Here is a 21,278-nt window from a genome sequence, read left to right on the forward strand (position 1 = left end):
CTATCTCCGAGTCACACACAAGATGGCCGCCGTTTTAACCATTATAGCCCATTCACACCCAAGATGGTCGCCGTTTTAGCCATTTTAGCCAAGTCCCTCTTCCATTTCTGCTGCACTTCCACCTTCTACTTAATTAGAAAGCAATTCCCCTCGCAGACCATTACACGTTCTCGCGACTACCTGATAGCTCACCGCTACACTTCTTCCTGGTAAGTGTCCAACTCGCCATTACAACGTATCTCTTAACGTTATTTTCACCGCTACCAGTTAACGTATTATGCCTATTACTTTCTTAGATTGAGACTCGCCTTTGTAACTTTTTTCACAGCGGTTTTCTCACCATAATTACTATTTTTTAACTCCTGCTTCTCCCACTTACTGAGTCTATGCCCACGCTCCTGCGGTCAGTTTTCTAACCACGATTCATTTTGGTTTAGTCCTCAACAGTCGCCCACCACGACTCGGGCTATTTTTACTCTTCTAATCAGGGTTTATCTAATTTGGGGCCATGTGCCCAACATTATATCACCGTGCGCCCCGACTCTGTTTCTTTAAACTGGTTGTGACTTAACTTCTGGCGCTTTTTCCCTTAACATAATCACCAGTTACCAACCGCTCGAGCTTTTGCGACTTACAATGTATTCACGCCGGTTTCCCAATGTCTTTACTCCTCATACGAATCACATTTACGATAGTATTTCGTTTTTATCTTTACCTTCTTTTTTACATTAATTTCCTTTTCAAGTCTTCCGGTGCCAGCCATCCTGCCCTTTCTTCATACTCTATATTTTCTTTCCTGGTACTATTTTAGGTCACGATTACAGGCTTATCAGGGCCTCCTCAATCTGCATTATCACTCAAGCCTTTTACCTACGTACCTGTAGCTGCCTGGCGCAGTCATACTAATTACAGTTCTTTAACACTTTACTCAGGTATGTTCTCACTGACCAATTTTATTTTACAGGGAGTGCAGAATTATTAGGCAAGTTGTATTTTTGAGGATTAATTTTATTATTGAACAACCATGTTCTCAATGAACCCAAAAAACTCATTAATATCAAAGCTGAATATTTTTGGAAGTAGTTTTTAGTTTGTTTTTAGTTTTAGCTATGTTAGGGGGATATCTGTGTGTGCAGGTGACTATTACTGTGCATAATTATTAGGCAACTTAACAAAAAACAAATATATACCCATTTCAATTATTTATTATTACCAGTGAAACCAATATAACATCTCAACATTCACAAATATACATTTCTGACATTCAAAAACAAAACAAAAACAAATCAGTGACCAATGAGAAGGGGTGTGGTCTAATGACATCAACACCCTATATCAGGTGTGCATAATTATTAGGCAACTTCCTTTCCTTTGGCAAAATGGGTCAAAAGAAGGACTTGACAGGCTCAGAAAAGTTATATTGGTTTCACTGGTAATGATAAATAATTGAAATGGGTATATATTTTTTTTTGTTAAGTTGCCTAATAATTATGCACAGTGATAGTCACCTGCACACACAGATATCCCCCTAACATAGCTAAAACTAAAAACAAACTAAAAACTACTTCCAAAAATATTCAGCTTTGATATTAATGAGTTTTTTGGGTTCATTGAGAACATGGTTGTTCAATAATAAAATTAATCCTCAAAAATACAACTTGCCTAATAATTCTGCACTCCCTGTAAAATAAAATTGGTCAGTGAGAACATACCTGAGTAAAGTGTTAAAGAACTGTAATTAGTATGACTGCGCCAGGCAGCTACAGGTACGTAGGTAAAAGGCTTGAGTGATAATGGAGATTGAGGAGGCCCTGATAAGCCTGTAATCGTGACCTAAAATAGTACCAGGAAAGAAAATATAGAGTATGAAGAAAGGGCAGGATGGCTGGCACCGGAAGACTTGAAAAGGAAATTAATGTAAAAAAGAAGGTAAAGATAAAAACGAAATATTCAGTTTTGATATTAATGAGTTTTTTGGGTTCATTGAGAACATGGTTGTTGTTCAATAATAAAATTAATCCTCAAAAATACAACTTGCCTAATAATTCTGCACTCCCTGTAGTGTTCTAGCATCTTAGGCTGATAGAGGTAGCTATAGCAGAGCAGCTTAGGCTGAACTAGGAGACATGCAGATCTTCTACTATACCACTTATATCATATAGCACTAGATCATAAGAAAACACAATACTCAGAGTTACTAAAAATAAAGGTACTTTATTTTAGTGACAATGTGCAAAAAATATCTCAGAGCATATACTCCCTTAGGAGGTAAGTAAAATACACAAAATATACACACAAACCAAAATCAGGTAAGTAAACAGTTAGAAAAGTAGTGCAAACACTGTAGAATGCAATAGGATGCAAAAGGTCTAGGGGCAACACAAACCATATACTAAGAAAGTGGAATGCGAACCACGAATGGACCCCAGGCCTAGTGTAGCGTGTAGAGGGTCGATGGGAGTGTAAGAAAACACTAAGGGTGTCCAAGATACCCCACACCAAGACACTGAAAAGTAGGAGTAAAGTTACCCTGCTTCCCCAGAAACACACTAAAGTCGTGATAGGAGATTCTGCAAAGACAACAACTGATTGCAAAGCACTGAAGACGGATTCCTGGACCTGAGGACCTGTAAAGGAAGGGGACCAAGTCCAAGAGTCATGCAAGTGTCCAGGGGGGAAGGAGCCCACTAAACCCTGGATGAAGGTGCAAAAGGGCTGCCTCCAGGGTGGAAGAAGCTGAAGATTCTGCAACAACGGAAGATGCCAGGAACTTCTCCTTTGCACAAATGATGTCCCACAGCGTGCTGGAGGAAGCAGAGTTGTTTCCAAGCAGAAATACAGCAAACAAGCCTTGCTAGCTGCAAGAGTCGCAGTTGAAGAAAATGGGTGCTGCCCGGGCCCAGGAAGGACCAGGAGGTCGCCCCTTGGAGGAGGAGACACAGGGGGCGCTCAGCAGCACAGAGAGCCCATGCAGATGCAGCCAGCACCCGCAGAAGCACTTGAACAGGCATTCAAGGAATCTGAGCATGACGGTCATCTCAACACTATAAAGGAGGGTCCCACGAAGCCGGTGGTCAACTCAGCGAGTTGAGCAATGCAGGACAGAGTGCTGGGAACCTGGGCTATGCTGTGCACGAAGGATTCCTTGCAAAAGTGCACAGAAGCCCTAGCAGCTGCAGTTCACCCAGTACATAGGATTACTGTCTGGCGTGGGGAGGCAAGGACTTACCTCCACCAAATTTGGACAGATGGACCACTGGACTGTCGGGGTCACTTGGATCCAGCTCCTGTGTTCCAGGGACCACGCTCGTCAAGATGAGGGGACCCAGAGGACCGGTGATGCAGAAGTTTGGTGCCTGTGTTAGCAGGGGGAAGATTTTGTCGACCTACAGGAGATTTCTTATTGGCTTCCAGTGCAGGGTGAAGGCAGACAGCCCTCTGGGCATGCACCACCAGGAAATAGTTGAGAAAGCCGGCAGGATTAGGCGCTACAATGTTGCTGGTAGTTGTCTTGCTACTTTGTTGCGGTTTTGCAGGCGTCCTGGAGCAGTCAGCGGTCGATCCTTGGCAGAAGTCAAAGAGGGAGATGCAGAGGAACTCAGGTGAGCTCTTGCATTCCTTATCTGATGAGAAACCCACAGGAGAGACCCTAAATAGCCCTCAGGGGAGGACTGGCCTCCTAACCAGGTAAGCACCTATCAGGAGGGGTCTCTGACGACACCTGCTGACACTGGCCACTCAGAGGCCTCCATTGTGCCCTCACGCCTCTGCATTCAAGATGGCAGAGGTCTGGGACACACTGGAGGAGCTCTGGGCACCACCCCTGGGGTGGTGATGGACCGGGGAGTGGTCACTTCCCTTTCCTTTGTCCTGTTTCACGCCAGACCAGGGGCTGGGGGATCCCTGAACCAGTGTTGACTGGTTTATGCAAGGAGGGCACCATATGTGTCCTTCAAAGCATTCCCAGAGGCCAGGAGAGGCTACTCCTCTCAGGCCCTTAACACCTATTTACAAAGGGAGAGGGTGTAACACCCTCTCTCAGAGGAAATCCATTGTTCTGCCTTCCTGGGACTGGGCTGCCCAGACCCCAGGAGTGCAGAAACTTGTCTGAGGGTTGGCAGCAGTGGTAGCTGCAGTGAAAACCCCAGTGAGCTAGTTTGGCAGTGGCATGGGGAGACAATTCCATGATCTTGGACATGTTACATGGCCATATTTGGAGTTACCATTATGAAGCTACATATAGATATTGTTAGGAAATGCCTCCTAGGCATGCTTACCCCCTAACCTTTTGCCTTTGCTGATGCTAAGTTATGATTTGAAAGTGTGCTGGGACCCTGCTAACCAGGACCCAGCACCAGTGTTTTTTCCCTAAGCTGTACCTTTGTCTCCACAATTGGCACAACCCTGGCACTCAGGTAAGTCCCTTGTAACTGGTACCCCTGGTACCAAGGTCCCTTATGCCAGGGGAGGTCTCTAAGGGTTGCAGCATGTCTTATGCCACCCTGGGGACCGCTCACTCAGCACATGCACACTGCCTCTCAGCTTGTGTGCGCTGGTGGGGAGGAAATGACTAAGTCGACATGGCACTCCCCTCAGAGCAGGGTACTCTAGTTTATAGGACTCCCCTCAGAGTGCCATACCAACCTCACACTGCCTGTGGCATTGGTAAGTCACCCCTCTAGCAGGCCTTGCAGCCCTAAGGCAGGGTGCACTATACCACAGGTGAGGGCATATGTGCATGAGCACTATGCCCCTACAGTGTCTAAGCAAAACCTTAGACATTGTAAGTGGAGGGTAGCCATAACAGTATATGGTCTGGGAGTTTGTCAAACGCGAACTCCACAGTTCCATAATGGCTAGACTGAAAACTGGGAAGTTTGGTATCAAACTTCTCAGCACAATAAATGCACACTGATGCCAGTGTGCAATTTATTGTAACATACACCCAGAGGGCATCTTAGAGATGCCCCCTGAATAACTACCCGACTTCTAGTGTAGGCTGACCAGTTTCTGCCAGCCTGCCACACACCAGACATGTTGCTGGCCACATAGGGAGAGTGCCTTTGTCACTGTGGCCAGGAACAAAGCCTGTACTGGGTGGATGTGCTTCTCACCTCCCCCTGCAGGAACTGTAACACCTGGCGGTGAGCCTCAAAGGCACACCCCTTTTGTTACAGCGCCCCAGGGCATCCCAGCTAGTGGAGATGCCTGCCCCCCCCAGCCACTGCCCCCACTTTTGGCAGCAAGGCTGGAGGAGATAATGAGAAAAACAAGGAGGAGTCACCCACCAGTCAGAACAGCCCCTATGGTGTCCTGAGCTGAGGTGACCCCTGCCTTTAGAAATCCTCCATCTTGAGTTTGAAGGATTCCCCCAATAGGATTAGGGATATGCCCCCCTCTCCACAGGGAGGAGGCACAAAGAGGGTGTAGCCACCCTCAAAGACGTTAGCCATTGGCTACTGCCCTCCCAGACCTAAACACACCCCTAAATTCAGTATTTAGGGGCTACCCAGATCCCAGGAAATCAGATTTCTGTGACCTGAAGAAACAAGAAGGACTGCTGACCTACAAGCCTGCAGAGAAGGAGGAAGACGACAACTGGCCGTGACTGCATGTAACAAAGGACCCGACGCCTGGAACCAACACTGCACCCGCAGCCCCCAGGACCTGAAGGACCCAAACTTCAATGCATGAGTGACCCCCAGGTGACCATCTGCCAAGCCCAGGTGGTGGCTGTCCCGAGAAGCCCCCCGTGCCTGCCTGCACCGCTAGAGTTACCCCCGGGTCCCTCCATTGTTTCCTACCTGAAACCCAAAGCCTGCTTTGCACACTGCACCTAGCCGCCCCTGTGCCGCTGAGGGTGTGTTTTGTGTGCCTACTTGTGTCCCCCCCAGTGCTCTACAAAACCCCCCTGGTCTGCCCCCGAGGACGCAGGTACTTACCTGCTGGCAGACTGGAACCGGAGCACCCCTGTTCTTCATAGGTGCCTATGTGTTTTGGGCACCTCTTTGACCTCTGCACCTGACTGGCCCTGAGCTGCTGGTGTGGTAACTTTGTGGTTGCCTTGAACCCCCAACTGTGGGCTGCCTATGCCCCAGAACTGGGACTTGTAAGTGTTTTACTTACCTCCTAATCTAACCTTTAATTACCTCACCCAGGAACTGTTGATTTTTGCACTGTGTCCACTTTGAAAATAGCTTATTGCCATTTTTACAAAGACTGTATATGATATTGCCTTTATTCAAAGTTTCTAAAGTATCTAGGTGAAGTACCTTGCATTTAAAGTGTTTTATGTAAATCTTGAACCTGTGGTTCTTAAAATAAACTAAGAAAATATATTTTTCCATATAAAAACCTATTGGCCTGGAGTTAAGTCTTTGAGTGTGTGTTCCTCATTTATTGTCTGTGTGTGTACAACAAATGCTTAACACTACCCTCTGATAAGCCTACTGCTCGACCACACTACCACAAAATAGAGCATTAGAATTATCTAATTTTGCCACTATCCTACCTCTAATGGGAACCCCTGGACTCTGTGCACACTATTTCTTACTTTGAAATAGTATAGGCAGAGCCAGCTTCCTACAGTTACCAAAGGTGAGTAACTTGCTCATCCGATAGAGACTTCCAGCTGCAGATTCCTTTTCTCTGAATACATACCCACGCCATAGCACTTCCCGGAGGTGGGTCTGCAAACTAATTTCAAAAGCGAGAGTCCTACAGGACCAAACAGGCAAAGTGTCCATCCCTGCAGACCTGATTGTCCAGTCAGTAATGTTTGGCAAACATGTGCAGAGATGCCCACGTCGCTGCCTTACAGTTGTCCAGGACCCTAACAATGCGTGCTAACGCCATGGTTGCAGCTTTAGCTCTGGTAGAATGAGCTTGTAAGCCCTATGAAGGTTGCTTTATGGCCAGTGCATAGCAGATCTTGATGCAGGGCATGACCCAACAACACATGGTTCACTTCTGCACGACCCGACCTTTATTCGCACCCACATACTCCACGAAGAGTTGGCCATCTACCGGGAACTCTTTTGTTTGATCAGGGAGGAACACCAATGCTCTTTTTGGGTTCCAGGCGGTGGAGTCTCTCCTCTCATTTGAAAGGATGTGGGCGTGCGTAAAAAGGAGGCAAGGTGATTGATTGGACTACATGGAAAGGCTTGACCATTTTTGGTAGAAAAGAGGACCTAGTGTGAAGCAACACTTTGTTAGGATTGATAGAGAGGTAGGGTGATTTAGAGGATAAGGCCTGCAGCTCACTCACTCAGCAGGGAGATGCAATTACCACAGGGAAGGCTGTTTTCAATATAAGAAGCCTGAGGAGACAGTTATGAAGACGATTGAAAGGAGTGAACATCAAAAACGTCAGAACCAAACTAATATCCTACTGGAGCATAATGAATGGAGAAGGAAGGAAGAGATGAGTAAAACCTTTGAGGAACCTATGTACAATAGGAGACTTAATCAAGGAGGGTTGATCAAACAACTGCAAAAAAGCAGAAATGGCAGATAAATACCCCTTCAGAGTGCCCAAAGCAGAACCTTGCTGAGCAAGGGAAAGAATGAAGTTAAACCTCATACCAAGGGGAAGAACCGGGATCAAGAGAATTGTCTGTGCACCTTGCCTCAAATTTCTTCCAATGACCGGAGTATACCATTTTGGTGGAGGGATGCCTAACTGCCAAGTTGACAATACAGACTTCAGGAGGAAGGTCAAAAACTGTCAACTGCCGCAGCTCAATCTCCACGCAAGAAGAGAGAGAGTGGACAGTCAGGTGAAGAACCCTCCCCTGCTGCTGCAACAGAAGATTTTTCCAAAGGGGCAGTATGAATGAAGGATCAATGGACATGCTCAGCAGCTCAGGATACCAGACTCTTCAAATCCAGTCCAGAACCACAAGGATGACTTGGGCCCAGTCATTCCTGATCTTCTTGAGAATTCTGGACAGGATGGTATGGGTGATAAGGCATACAAGCGAACTGAATTCCACTAAAGATAAAAAGTGTCTCCGAGCAAGTGTCACCTTGAAAACGTCAGCACGCAAAACTGCTGTATGTTCTTGGTGGAAGGGAACAGATCTAACTATGGCTCTCCCCACTGCTGAATGAGGCCTTGAGCCACCTCCAGATGTAGACGCCATTCATGACCCGCTAGACATTTTTGGCTGAGTTTGTCTGCTCTGGTGTTCAGAGAGTCCACCAGATGTTGAACCACCACGGATATGCCCTGGTGTTCCAGCCACGTACACAGAGGTAGAGCCTCTTGACAAACGGTCCATTACCCCACCCCACCCTGCTTGTTGCAGTACTGCATAGCGGTGGTGCTGTCTGTGAACACCTACACCAGCCTTCCCCTGATGGAGGTAAACAAAACTTTCAATGCCAGTTGGATTACTTGGAGCTCCAGCATGTTGATGTAGAGTCTAGGACCAGATTCCTCTTATCACCACCTCTGCCAGACGGCTACCCACCCCCAGAAGTGAAGCATCTGTCACTACTGTCAGATTTGGCTGGGGAAGGGAACGGTATCTGTCTCTGACCCAACTGTGGTTCGTTTTCCACTACTGCAGATCTTTCACACTTCCTTCAGAGATCTGGACCATGTTGAAGAGATTCCCCTGATGCTGCACCCACTGGAACGTCAGGTCTCACTGCAAAGCCCTCATATGTCATCAAGCATGTGTCACCAACAGGATGAGTCCTAACAGCCTGAGTGGGTCTCACCAAAATACAGGATAGAGGCTGAAATAATGGTATCATAGCCTGAATATCTTGGACTCAGGAGGATAAGCCTGAAACTTAGTGTCTATAATAGCTCCTATGAAAAGGAGCATCTGAGAGGGAGCCAGGTGTGACTACAGCACATTTACAGTGAATCTCAGCAAATGCATGAGGTTCGCCATAGTCCGAAGGTGGGAGACAACAGCCTGGCGTGAGCCCACCTTTAACAGCCAGTCATTGAGATAGGTGAAGACTAACACGCATGATCCCCGCAGATGAGCTGCAACCCCTGCCATCATCTTGGGAAATACCCAAGGTCACTGTTAAGACCAAAGGGAAGTACAGTGAACTGAAGTGCTCGCGGCCTACTGTGAATGACAGATAACGTCTGTGGCCAGGCAGGATGAGAATGTGGAAATAAGCGTCCTGCAAGTCCATTGCTACCATCCAGGCTTCTGGGTCCGGGGCAGACAAGACCTGAGCTAAAGTGAGCATTTTGAATGTCTCCTTCTTGAGGAAGGGATTGAAGCCCATATGTCTAAAATAGCGCGAAGACACTTGTCCTTTTTGGGAACCAGAAAGTAATGGGAATAACAACCACAGCCTACTTCTAGCACAAGAATGCTCTTTATCGCTCCCTTGGCCAAGAGAGACGCAACTTCCTTGCGTAGAAGGGACAGATGATTCTCCCCCCCCCCCCATCTGGTTATGAGATGGTGGCATGGAGAGTAGGGTAATCTAGAAGGGGAGGGAGCACGATCTACAAAACCCACTTGTCTGAGGTAAGAAACTGCCAGTAGGGCAGGTGATGGCGAATCCTACCGCCAACTGGGTGGCCATGGTGGTAGAGGCGCAGACTAGGAGGGTTTAGAGGCTGCTGCAGAGAGGGCAGTGATGGACTGACCAGACCGTTGGCCATCTGACCCCACAAGGTCAGTGGGTCCCACGCACTTGTCCATGAAGAGGCTTCAAGCAGCGCGGCACAGTGGCTGTAGGGGAACTGGCACAACTGGAAGCCCCTTCCGTAGCCACAAAAGGCAGACTGGGGGGAGGAACGCTGTGAGTCCCAAGTACCTGACCGTAGGCCAAGAATAGTTGAAGCCCTCAAGCACAAATCTGGCTTTGCTCCAAAGAGACAGTTGCCATCGAAGGGCATGTCCACAAGGGAAGAGTGGACATGCCCTGAAAAGCCAGATGTTCTTAACCAGACGTGGCGCCTCAGGCCACTGTAGTTGAAACATCTCTGCCTGGTAAGTCGGTCATGTCCAGTCCGCAATGGATTGTGAGCTTTGCTGCATTGAGATAGTACAGCTCAGGCTTCCTCTGAGACCTGTGGGAGCACTTGTGCAACCACGTCCCACGTAGTGTGGGAATAATGGACCTCTATCAAGAGATAAGTCTTGGCTGCCACTGAGGGTAGCTGAAGGTCCAGGATCTCAGCCAGCCTCCTCGCCACCACTGCTTAAGAGTCTCTCTCTTCCGTTGCAACAGTAGGGAGAGAAGGCAAACCAGGATCTGGAGACGTGTCCAGTTCACTGGCTTCACACAAATCCTCATGCCAGTCCATTTCCCCCTCATAAGGCTGGTACTTTAAAGGGTCCAGCGACCCCTCCCAATATTCCCAGAGGCCTAGCCCAGCAGAATAGCTTTCAGGATCTGATCTAGGAGGTAAAGCTCCTGCTGGTGTCGGGCGACGTCTATCTGACTCTGTGTAGGAGTCAGGGATGACAATGGAGATGGTGCCGCCGTTAGGCAAAGGGAGCATCGGCATCAGGGAAGTACGGCTGGCAACGGTTCGGACCCAGGACTGGATCCCTGGGAGCCCTGAGGCCAAAGCCAGTGGTGCGGAACTCAATGGGGCCACCTCTGACCCCAAGAGGCCCGAAGATGTACTGACAGGGTCAGAATACCCCAAAATGAGGCACCTGGCATCATAAATTTTTTTTTTTTTAACTGGGCAGGGGTAGCTCTGGCTCCCGGAAACCCGGAGAGGTATGGAGATGACCCAGGCGCAGGTTACGAAGAATGAGGCCTAGAATGAGAATACTCCGTTGTCACGCCAGTTGACGGATAAGGAGCATTTGAAGACTGCTTCCACTTCTTGCTTTTCCTCTTGTGCCTAGAGTTAGCCGATCACGTAGAGGACTTGGAGTGGGATGACAACAACTTCAGACTCCGCGACCGGTTCCAGGATCTTCCTCTCAACCTGGACCTTGACATGTACAGAGTTGCGTGCCGGGCTGCCATTAACTTTATGGACCGCTCCCTCAAAGCCTTCGGGTGCATGGCCTGCCACTCAGAGTATGACTTCAGGTAATGCTCTGGACACCACAAACAGATGAGGTTTGGATCTGTGACATCTGACATCGCCCGATGACAGGAACCACAGGGTCTAACACCTGTGTTACGTGATAACATCTTGACACACCATGAGGAAGCCACCTCCAAAAAGTTAGACAAAAAGTAAAACAAGGCAGTCAAAAAAATGACTAAGGGGTAGCTCTCTCTCGGATCAGCGCTGGAACTTAGGGAAAGGTACAAGAGCTCCCAAAGGGTCTTTGAGCAAGGGGGCACAGCCGGTTCTTCGGAACCCGGGCCGGGCAGCTCGGGTGCAGAGTGGTTGGGGCGGCTGGACAGGTACGCAAAGATGCTTCTTGAGGTTAGGGGCCAACAGCTGGCAGAGCCAAAATCAGAACTGCTGAGCCACTCAAAGTGGGTCTCAGTGGTGCTGACAAGCCTTGATGGCTGGTCGGTCCTGGTGCAGTGGGAATCCGGACTGGACTCTCACTGTTGGTGCTTGATGCAGGATGTCCGGTACCCTGGGGGTTGGTGCTGCATGGCGCCGGCTGGTCTTGGTGGTGTGTCACTTGGTGGGGAGACAGTCTTGGTCCTCCAGAGCATGGGTACCTCCTCCTGGTTGTGTGCGGCGTTGGTCTAGGCCAGGCAGGTGCAAGGCAATGGACCAAACTTTGCTTTGTGGTGCCTGCAGAATGCAGGGAAGTGAACCTTCTACTCCAAGGGAGACTGGTGGCGATGTGCGAGATGCTGGCAGGCTACCCGAGGCTTTGGTAGTTGTCCAGCTTTGCAGGATGAGTCACTTTGTGGAGGTGTGGGCAGGTGGGGTTTCCACCACTAAGTCTACAGCTCTTCTACTGTTCTCACCAGGCAGTGACTCTTCTTCGTCCTTCTTCTCTTGATCCCTCATATCTGAGTTCTTCGGTTAAGGGGTGCCAACTAAATACTCAATTTAGGGGCATTAAGGAGAGTGCCAGTTAGCAGCAAATGGGTTACCTACCTTTAGGGCGACATATCGTATATATGACCACTTCTGCTGGGAAGTGCGATTAACCATAAACCTAGAATGCTGATTCTGTCCAAAAAAATATGGAGGAATTTGAGAAGTGGGGTCCCCATTAGGGGGTCCACCTTAGGGATGGGACTTGCATGATGTGGCCACACCTTCTAATCTTACACATTTTCCCACCTGTCTTGCCGCCAAGAAGTTGGGTCAGGACAAGGGGTTGCTCTCTACCCGAGTCGCATAACAAAGGCAGCTGGTCCCTTGAAGCTTCCCGCGCTGGAATGTTCTTCATGCCTGAAAGAAGAGATAATACCTCTACCCAGAGCAGGCTTTGTTGCTCGCCGAGAGCACTGGCTTTCACCTCAGGTCAGAAATGTGTCTAGGGTGGTTGTGTTGGATTAGACCAGTCAGTCAACACACTAGCAGTCGGGTAGGTTTTCAGGAGGCACCTCTAAGGTGCCCTCTGGGTGCATGTATTAATTAATCCATCAATTGATTCAGTGAGGGTTTATTTATAAGAGATGTTTAATATAAAAAATCCCTATGTTCAGAGAGCAATCATCTAGCTGGGGAACTCAGATTGACCAGTGCCCAGCACACATACTTACAATGGTTTCCCTGTCCACTTACTATGTTTAAGAATCGCCAAAGACATAGCAGGGGCACATCTGCTCATGCAGGTAGGTCCTCACATATGATAAAATATACCCTGATTAGGACATTAGGCTTTTTTGTAGGGGTGACTTACAAATATCATGTGGAGTGGTCGTGGACCTGGCACACGGGGATGTGTGACAGAAATCGTTTTCACTTTAGTCGGCACCAAGACACTCAGCCTGTGATGGCAGCACTGAGTGGTTTGGTGAGAGGTCCCTAAAGGTGGCACAATTGGTGCTGCAGCCCTTAGGGATCTTCTTTAGTACTCCAGGCCCTAAGTACCAGGGGTAACATTTACTAGGGACTTACAGAGAGTGCTGAAGGTTGTGCCAATTGGGAGAAAACACTGTACAATTTAGAGAAAGAGATCTGGCACTGGAGACCTGGTTAGCAGGAACCCGATGCACTTTCAGTCAAAATCATGTCAGGTACCAGGCAAAAAGTGTGAGATAACCATGCCGAAAAGTGTGCTTTCCTACACAGGAGCACAAGACATAGTTGTCCACCTTCACCACTTCTTTTTGCCCTTGCAATGAAGCTCCTGGCAAGTATTCTGAGGGACAACCTGCACAATAAATGGACCAAAGTGGGGGACACCACAAATGTGGTATCCATGTATGCAGATGACACCCTCCTATACATAACAGACACAGCCAGGCCCATCCCCCAACTGCTGCAACTTATGGCACAGTTTGGGGAAGTTTTGGGTCTTTGAGTCAACCGTCACAAGTCAGTGCTGTTTCCTGTGGCAGTGCAGGCCTCTTGCCCACCGGAAGAGGTGCCAAACTTTAATCTCCCATGGAAAACAGGACATTTCTGATACATGGGGATTCAGGTGTTGACTGATGAGCACCTACAATACAAGCTAAATATGGGCTATGCACTGGGGTGGCCACAAACAAAATGGTATTAATCCCAAGGTGCCTCTATACTATGCAGAATTACTTTTGTGTGTTGCCAACATCACTATTTAGACAGCTCGACACTCTGCTGGTGACTTGATCTGGGCCAATACACAAAACAAGGTCAAACTAGAAACCGTGAATCTAGATCAGGAGGAGGGTGGTTTAGGACTACTTGATCTCAAACTGTACTACATTGTGGGTCTGCTTCAATAAGCAGCCCTGTGGTCTATGGAAGAAGCAGTTACTGGCAGGCCTGGTACCTCTCACCGCGCTACCCAAGTCATTGATGAGAAGGTGTAAAACCCCAACTGGTACACCATTCATAGTCTCACAGATGGCGTAAGCTTGGGAGTTGTCGGTGATGAGTCATAAGGTGAGTGCTATATACAAAAATTCTCCAGATTTGGTGGCTCACACCTTTTTCAGACTGAAGGACACCGTGGATATAATGCCTTGGATCAAAGCTCACTGTCAAACCGCTGAATGTGAATAGCATATTCATATCATTCGAAGAGGCGGGAGAGCTGTTTGGTGTGGGCACAGCCAGTTTTTACAATAAGCTGACATATCGGGTACAGCCCGGGAGATCTGGATCAGCCACCTTGATGAGCCAGAGTCACAGCTGTTGAGAAACGTACTTGACTCAGGTTCACATACAGGCCTCATTTCCTGACTTTCGGCAGCCTTAAAGGGAGACACACAAATAGATATAACCCTTCAATAGGATGAAGACACAGAATCCCCATTAACAGACAGAGAGTGGAGAAGAGCTAGGGAACAAATGAGCAAGACCTCCAGCAACACCAGGTGTGAATTAACGCAATTCTATTATCTACATAGGGCCTACCTGACTCCACTATGACTTAGTATGATATACCCTATACGCACTGCGAAGTGTCCACAATATTCTGTGTCCCCTGCTGGGTTTGTACATGTCACATTGAATTGCAGAATACTGCACTTTTACTGAATGCAAGTTAGGAATCCGTGACTAAAATAACGTGGATTGACCTGCCCTTATCGATTCGGCACTGCCTTCTGGGCGTTCCGCCGCTACCTAGGGAAGACCACAACAGGAACTATAAATTCACACTCCTAAGCTTGGTATTGGTCGGACGCCGCATAGCTAATAATTTGACAGCTGGCTAAGAGATATATAAGAATGGGTGGTAGTAGAAGGCATATGTCTTCGAAGAGTCCATACGGAGGAACACAAGGAGAGAGACCTAACGAAGTGGAAGGAGATGGTGGATGCATAGGAGGTGATCAAGAAGATGACACAGAGATTTCATAGGAGGGGACCCACTGAATAAGTATGCATTCTCTCACCAATGGCAGGACAGACCACAAGGTGACAAATTGCAGTTCTCAGGCAATTCTCCTCGGGGAGGTATGTAGCAACAGGGGGTGTGTGTAACTGTGTAATAAAGTAGTAGGCGACTAATGTCGTATTGCCTTTGCACAAGGATCCTCCTCCTCGTGGTTATATGTTGTACTGTTGATGCACAGTTGAGACGGTGTTATCACTCTTGCCTCTGACCCCGCACATAATATACCCACTGATATTTACCCCCATGCTTGTATTGTATTATAAGATACGTGAACCATTTGAGACACTGTATAACACAGCTGCCTCTTGTCTTATGTTGCTGTTTAAAAAGCTTATGAAGATAATAAAAAAAAAAAATCAGTAAGGTTTTTTGTGAGTGGTACACCTGTGCGCCAGTATGTGGCGTCAATCAGCTCTGCTTGCGTCGTCGGTGTTATCCAAACTGAAAGTGACGTCCACTGCAGCTATACAGGCGCCACCCAGGCACGCTGATGTCAGTTTTTCACGACTTTCATGTCAAAAGTGTGGAGCCATGAAGAACACTGACCTCTGGTGTGGATAATTAGTGTCCAAAGAGGAATACAGCCTTTTCCCAAAGATTGCGCTTGCAGAGCGGGGAGGATGGATGGGTCGGGTAAGGCATCTGAGTAGGAAAGTGTCCTTTTTGGCATGGTTACCCAACAAACTTTTGCCTGATATTGATGCTGACTTGACAGAGTGTGCTGTGATCCTGCTAACCAGGCCCCAGCACCAGTGTTCTTTCCCAAAAACTGTACCATTGATCCCACAATTGGCACTTCCTTGGCACACAGATAAGTCCCTTGTAAAAGGTACCCATGGTACCAAGGGCCCCAAGGTCCCCAAGGTCTGCAGCATGTATTATGCCACACTGGGGGACCCTCACCAAGCACATGCACACTGCCATTGCAGCTTGTTTGTGTTGGTGGGGTGAGAAAGACAAAGTCGACATGGCACCCCCCTCTCATGCTGCCATGCCCACAATGCATGCCTGCCTGTGGCATAGGTAAGTCACCCCTCTAGCAGGCCTTACTGCGCGAAGGCAGGGTGCACTATACCACAGGTGAGGGCATAGCTGCATGAACAATATGCCCCACCAGTGTCTAAGTCCATTCTTAGGCATTGTAAGTGCTGTGTGGGCATATTGAGTACATAGGCTGGGAGTTTGTCATTACAACCTCCACAGCTCCATGATGGCTTCACTGAATGCTGGGAAGTTTGGTATCAGCTCAACAAAACCAGCCAGTTTTGGATTTATTGTAAAATGCACACACAGGGTGTCTTAGAGATGCCCTCTGAAATTCACCCAACGCTCAAGTGTGTGGCTGACCGGTCTATGCCAGCCTGCCACCACCAGACAAGTTTCTGACCCAATGGGGTGAGGGGCCTTTGTGTTCTCAGGGGTCAGGGACAAAGCCTGCTCTTGGTGGAGGTGCCTCTCACCTCACACGTGCAGGATCAGCAACACTTGGTGGTGAGCCTCAAAGGGTATTCCCTTTTATTATGCTGACCCAGGGCACTCCAGCCACTGGAGATGCCGCCCGCCCGGATCAATCCCCACTTTTTGGCAGCGGGTTCAGCAGGAAATGGTAGTAAACAAGGGAAGTGTGTCCTGCTGGACCATCCCTAGTGTGCCCAAAGCTAAGGTGAACCCCTCTCTCCTGAATTCCCCATCTTGTTTTGGAGGAAGTTAGTCAATAGGTTTAGGAATGTGCCCCCTCCCCAAAGGGAGTGGGCACAGAAATAGTGTAGGCACCCTCAGGATCAGTAGCCATTGGCCACTGCCCTCTGACCCCTGTACCACCCCTAAATCTAGTATTTAGGGGCACCCCTGAACCTTGCTCTTCTAATTCCTGGTGACCTTAAAGAAGAAGGACAGAAGAGCCACATCAGCAGAGAAAACTCCAGATGACAGCTGACTTGGCCCCAGCCCTACCCGCCTGTCTGCAGCTTCAAGGCTCCTGCTACAAAAAGACGACTCATCCTGCAGGACCAGAGACCTCTACAAACCCCCATATGACTGCTTGCCTAAGGACCAAGAACACCAGAGGAAAGCGGCCCTGTCCACAAAGAAACCTCCACCAAGGACTCCAGAGCCCTCCAGATCCGCAAGTCCTGCCCACTCTGCACCCCACCACCACGGCCTGAGTCCAGGCGGGCCACCAGTCCAGATAAGGTCCTGAGGAGATTTTGACCTCAAATCCACCCTGGGTTGACCCCTCCTGACCAAAACGATGACGCCCGAAGCCTACATCCAGAGGACCCCCCCCCCTGACCATGACCAGCTCCGGTGAAGATTCCAGACACCTAAAACTAACCCTCCACCACCAGCCCCCCGGCCTTGGGGAACCCAACCAATGGTCCACTGACCTCCAGTGGGATCTCTACTTACCTAACCCGCCTTCGGTCTTCTCAAGCGACTCCCTGGTGCTGACCTGTCTGCCCATTACCCCACTGGGCTGACCTAATCCCCCAGGCCTGTGCCCTCAAGTCGCAGGTATTTACCTGCAATTTGTTTTCTTCTAAGTGACCCAGTCCCCATTGGTTTTTATTGGGCACCCGACACCAACTTTGACCTCTGCAACCGGCCAGACCCGAGTTGCTGGTGGTAGACCCTTGGTGTCTTCTTGAACCTTGTCCTGTGGACTCCCTAACCCCCAAAAACTGGGACCCTGAACCTACTGACCCTCGATTCCACCTTTGCAGCAGTCATCTAGGAGGAGGCCTGCGTTGTAGGAAGCTGGGTCTGTATATACTATCCCAAATGAAGGTATAGTGTGCACAGAGTCCAGTGGATTCCCAGAGGCTTTACAAAGGCCAAAGCTGATAATACTAATGCTCTCTTTTGTGGTAGCATGGTCGAGCATTTAAGCTTATCAGAGGGTACTGCTAAGTATTTGTTGTTCAGACACAGTCAAGAAATGAGGCACACACTCAATGATTAACTCCAGTCCAATGTTTTATGTATTAAAAAAATATACATTGTTACTTTATTTCTAGAACCAAAAGGATTTTTGTTGCAGGTAAGTAAACTTTCAAGAATATATCACTTTCAAGTATCAAATGCACTTTGTTTGTAATTCACAGTTAAAACAGTTTTAAGGTTAAGTAATACTTTTCAATATCAAAAGTAGACACCTGCCCGAGCAAAGAACCACGTCCGGCTGCAGACGCCATTCATGGTCCAAAAGATGACATCCGCTAAGCTCTTAGCGAGTCTGCCAAATGACTGATCATACGAGAGATCCCTTGTACATCAAGCTAACTCAAGAGAGACAGGGTTTACTAACATGAAACCTGCGAACCCACAATGTTGTTTGTTGCCAAACCACTTGACAGTTTGTCAATACTTGAACCAGCTTTCCTTTGATAAATGGGAGGAAGGCACCCAGAGCTAGCCAAGTCAGCTAGCCAAGTCGCACAAAGCTTCGGAAAGTTGGTGTGTTACCTCTACTCTGCCAGGGATCAAAGGCCTAGGATCTCCATCTATACCAGGTGACCGCCCCAGTGACAATGCACTTGTCGCTTTTGTGCGCTCTTTGTGGGTTATGGAGACCGCAGATCTTGTTGGTTTTTGACTGCCACTTGTAAGGTGAGGGCAATGTCTCCTGAGATACACATGTTGTCAAAGAAGCAGCCCCAGGTATGTGCCCATTGCAAGAAAAGGTATTACTGCAGGTCCCTTATGTGCCAACCAATGTGGGAGATCAGCAGGAGATCTAGAAGTTTCAGAATCCTTCCCATCAGATCCCATGAAGAAGCCAGAAACAGGCAGGATTTCAGCTTGCTGACTGAAAGCCCCAGAAACAACCAAAGGGTGACAGTTGTATCTAGGAGGTTTAGCACGACTGCAGCAAGCCCGCTTTCAACAGTCATCCAGGTACAGGAATACAAGTATGCTTCATCTGCAATGTGAGCCCACAAACACACGAGGGGTGCTAACATGAGGGCCAAGGGCAGAACATGCTACAACCCCAAAACGTACTGAAGGAAGTGTCTGTGGGACTGCAGGATGCATACATGTAAGTATGCACCCTGCAAGTCAAAAGACACCAAATGGGAAGCTTAAATGAAGTGGAAAGAATATGGTCTAAAGCCTGCATCTTGAATCTGCCCTCTGAAAGGAAGTAAAATGTCTAGTATGGGCCTCAACAAGTCCATATTTTTTAGTACCAAAAATATGGTGAGTAATGCCTCATGCCCTTATCCATCTTGTAGACTTTCTCTGTGCCCCTTTTTTGGCCTGCTAAAAGTGACCTTCCTGGGCACAAACGTCAACATGATCTGTTGAAGTCTGACCAACTAAAGGTGGAAGCAGAGAGGACCGGATCTAAAAGGGAGGCCGTAACTATGCAGAGCAAACTCCAATACCCACCAGTCTGAGGTAATTTACCCCAGGCAGGCAGGTCAAAACCAATTCTGCCCCAACAAGCCGTGCATTGACATGAGAGGAGAAGTCAAAGTGGCTTGGATACAGCTGCTGCATGTGAGGAGGAGGAGGAAGACTGCTGTCCTGCTGGTGACCATGGCCTCTGCTACCAACATGTCCCCTGGAGTCCACAAAATGGGCTCTGATGACTGTTTAACAGGTTGTGAGGACTACATAGGATGACAGGAAAGACTGCAAAATAATTCTCTGAACCTTTATTGTTGCCGGCAGAACTGACACGGATGAGAAAGCAGGAAGAAAGAGCAGGCAGGCAGTAGATCAACTCAGCTTTTTCACTAAACAGTCAGGAACCATCAAATCGCATATCCAGCTGGAAAGCATGCACTTCCTCATAAAATCCTGTTGCGTTGCACGCACCTAAACAGAAGGCCTAATCATGACACAGGTGACTATGATATGACCTTCACAGTCCATTGTGTCCAGTCCAGCCACGCCCTGTCTATCCTGAATTGTCTGAGCAAGAGTGCTTCTAAATTTACCAGGAATGGCTGTCAAGATCTTGCTAGCCAAATACCAAAGGGCTTATGTACACAGTCCCAGCCAGCAGACAGCATTCAGGGACCTCAAAGGAAAAACAAGCTTTGATTTCTGAGCTGGTAGTATAGTAGGGAATGCTTTGGGATTATCTTGTTTGGTGGACGCTTGAACTATCAAAGTCTCAGGAGTTGAGTGAACACTTAGAAAAGCCAGGTCCCTAGGGGCATGCCTATGACACTTAGCAACTTCCTGGAGGAACCCAACATGGCTTAAACCAGGTCACAATCAATGTTTCTGTCAAAGCTTTGTGAAGAGCATCAAAGGCTACGAAGTAGCAGGCCCAGACTGCAAAACTATCAGTAGATTTGCCTTAAACTCTATAACAGGAAGCTGAAGGTCCAATATTTCTGCTGCTCTGAGGACTGTTAAAGCGAAATAGGCATTTTTGCACTGGGTCCCAGATGGGGAGTGCAACTATGGCTCAGAGGAAGCATCCAGGACAGAAGCATTCTGTAAATCTATAGTCAAGAATCAGTGAAGTGGGGGAGGCAGTCAATTTGTTCAGAATAAATTAGCTGCCTCCTCTCCAGGTGGGACATTTTGCTTTCAACTGTGTCAGAATCTTTTCCAGCTTATAGTAGTACCTGCCTCGAGCCTGGGGTTCTTCCAAAAGTTGGGGATTGCACCTTGGAAATCTCGATGTAGGAATGGCATGGGCCATACTGAGCTCTGATTGGAAACAGGCTTTGGGTCAGATCTGGAGTGAGCACTACTGGAGTTGAGATTGACAGAAGCAGGTAGAACCAAAGGTAGAAATGGCAAGGCCTCCAGCAATAGAGTGGGGAAATGGGCGGGGACCAAAGAGGGCCAGGCAGAGGATCTAAAGTGTCAGTGAGAGCGGGGCAAATCTCAGACAGAAGTCAAAATGGGTGTCTTTGCAGGTCATGGGGCCCGAAGGCACTCCAGAGAGAGGCTTTTAGCTTCTGCAGGGTCGATGAGGGCTAAGGGAAGGCTCGGACCAACTTCACAGCAGTCTTAGTCGGACAACATGTTTGTGGAGTTGGGTTCTTCGAGTGCTGACTGTTCTACATCTCCCCCTGAAGCATGAGGGAGAGGGCAGAGATAAGTCCTACTTGGACTTCTTGTATTTATAGCAAGACTGCTCTCTCAACTTCATCTCCAACTTAGAGGATTGTGAGCTGGAGAAGGAGCAGTCTGCTGTTTGGAGAGCAACCTGCCAAGATTTCTGTTGCTTGGTGATACACAGTTTCAGCTCCTGATATGCATCGGGGGCATCTGTTGCAGGACATCAAGTTGTGCTTAAACTCTAGACACCATAGGAAGCAATCATGTGGATCCATAACAGACATCTGGTTCCTGTAGTTGCTACAATGTTTGAAACATTTGGAAATT

At 48.2% G+C, this 21,278-nt stretch overlaps 1 protein-coding gene across 3 annotated transcripts in view; it reads right to left on the bottom strand.

Annotated features, from left to right (window-relative positions):
- The window catches only part of PIKFYVE (phosphoinositide kinase, FYVE-type zinc finger containing), a 1,212,885-nt gene that overhangs the window by 66,179 nt on the left and 1,125,428 nt on the right, over positions 1-21,278 (bottom strand). The gene's annotated exons all lie outside the window — the stretch shown is intronic.

This window comes from Pleurodeles waltl, chromosome 3_1 (assembly GCF_031143425.1).
Source record: "Pleurodeles waltl isolate 20211129_DDA chromosome 3_1, aPleWal1.hap1.20221129, whole genome shotgun sequence".
Taxonomy (NCBI): Eukaryota; Metazoa; Chordata; class Amphibia; order Caudata; family Salamandridae; genus Pleurodeles; species Pleurodeles waltl.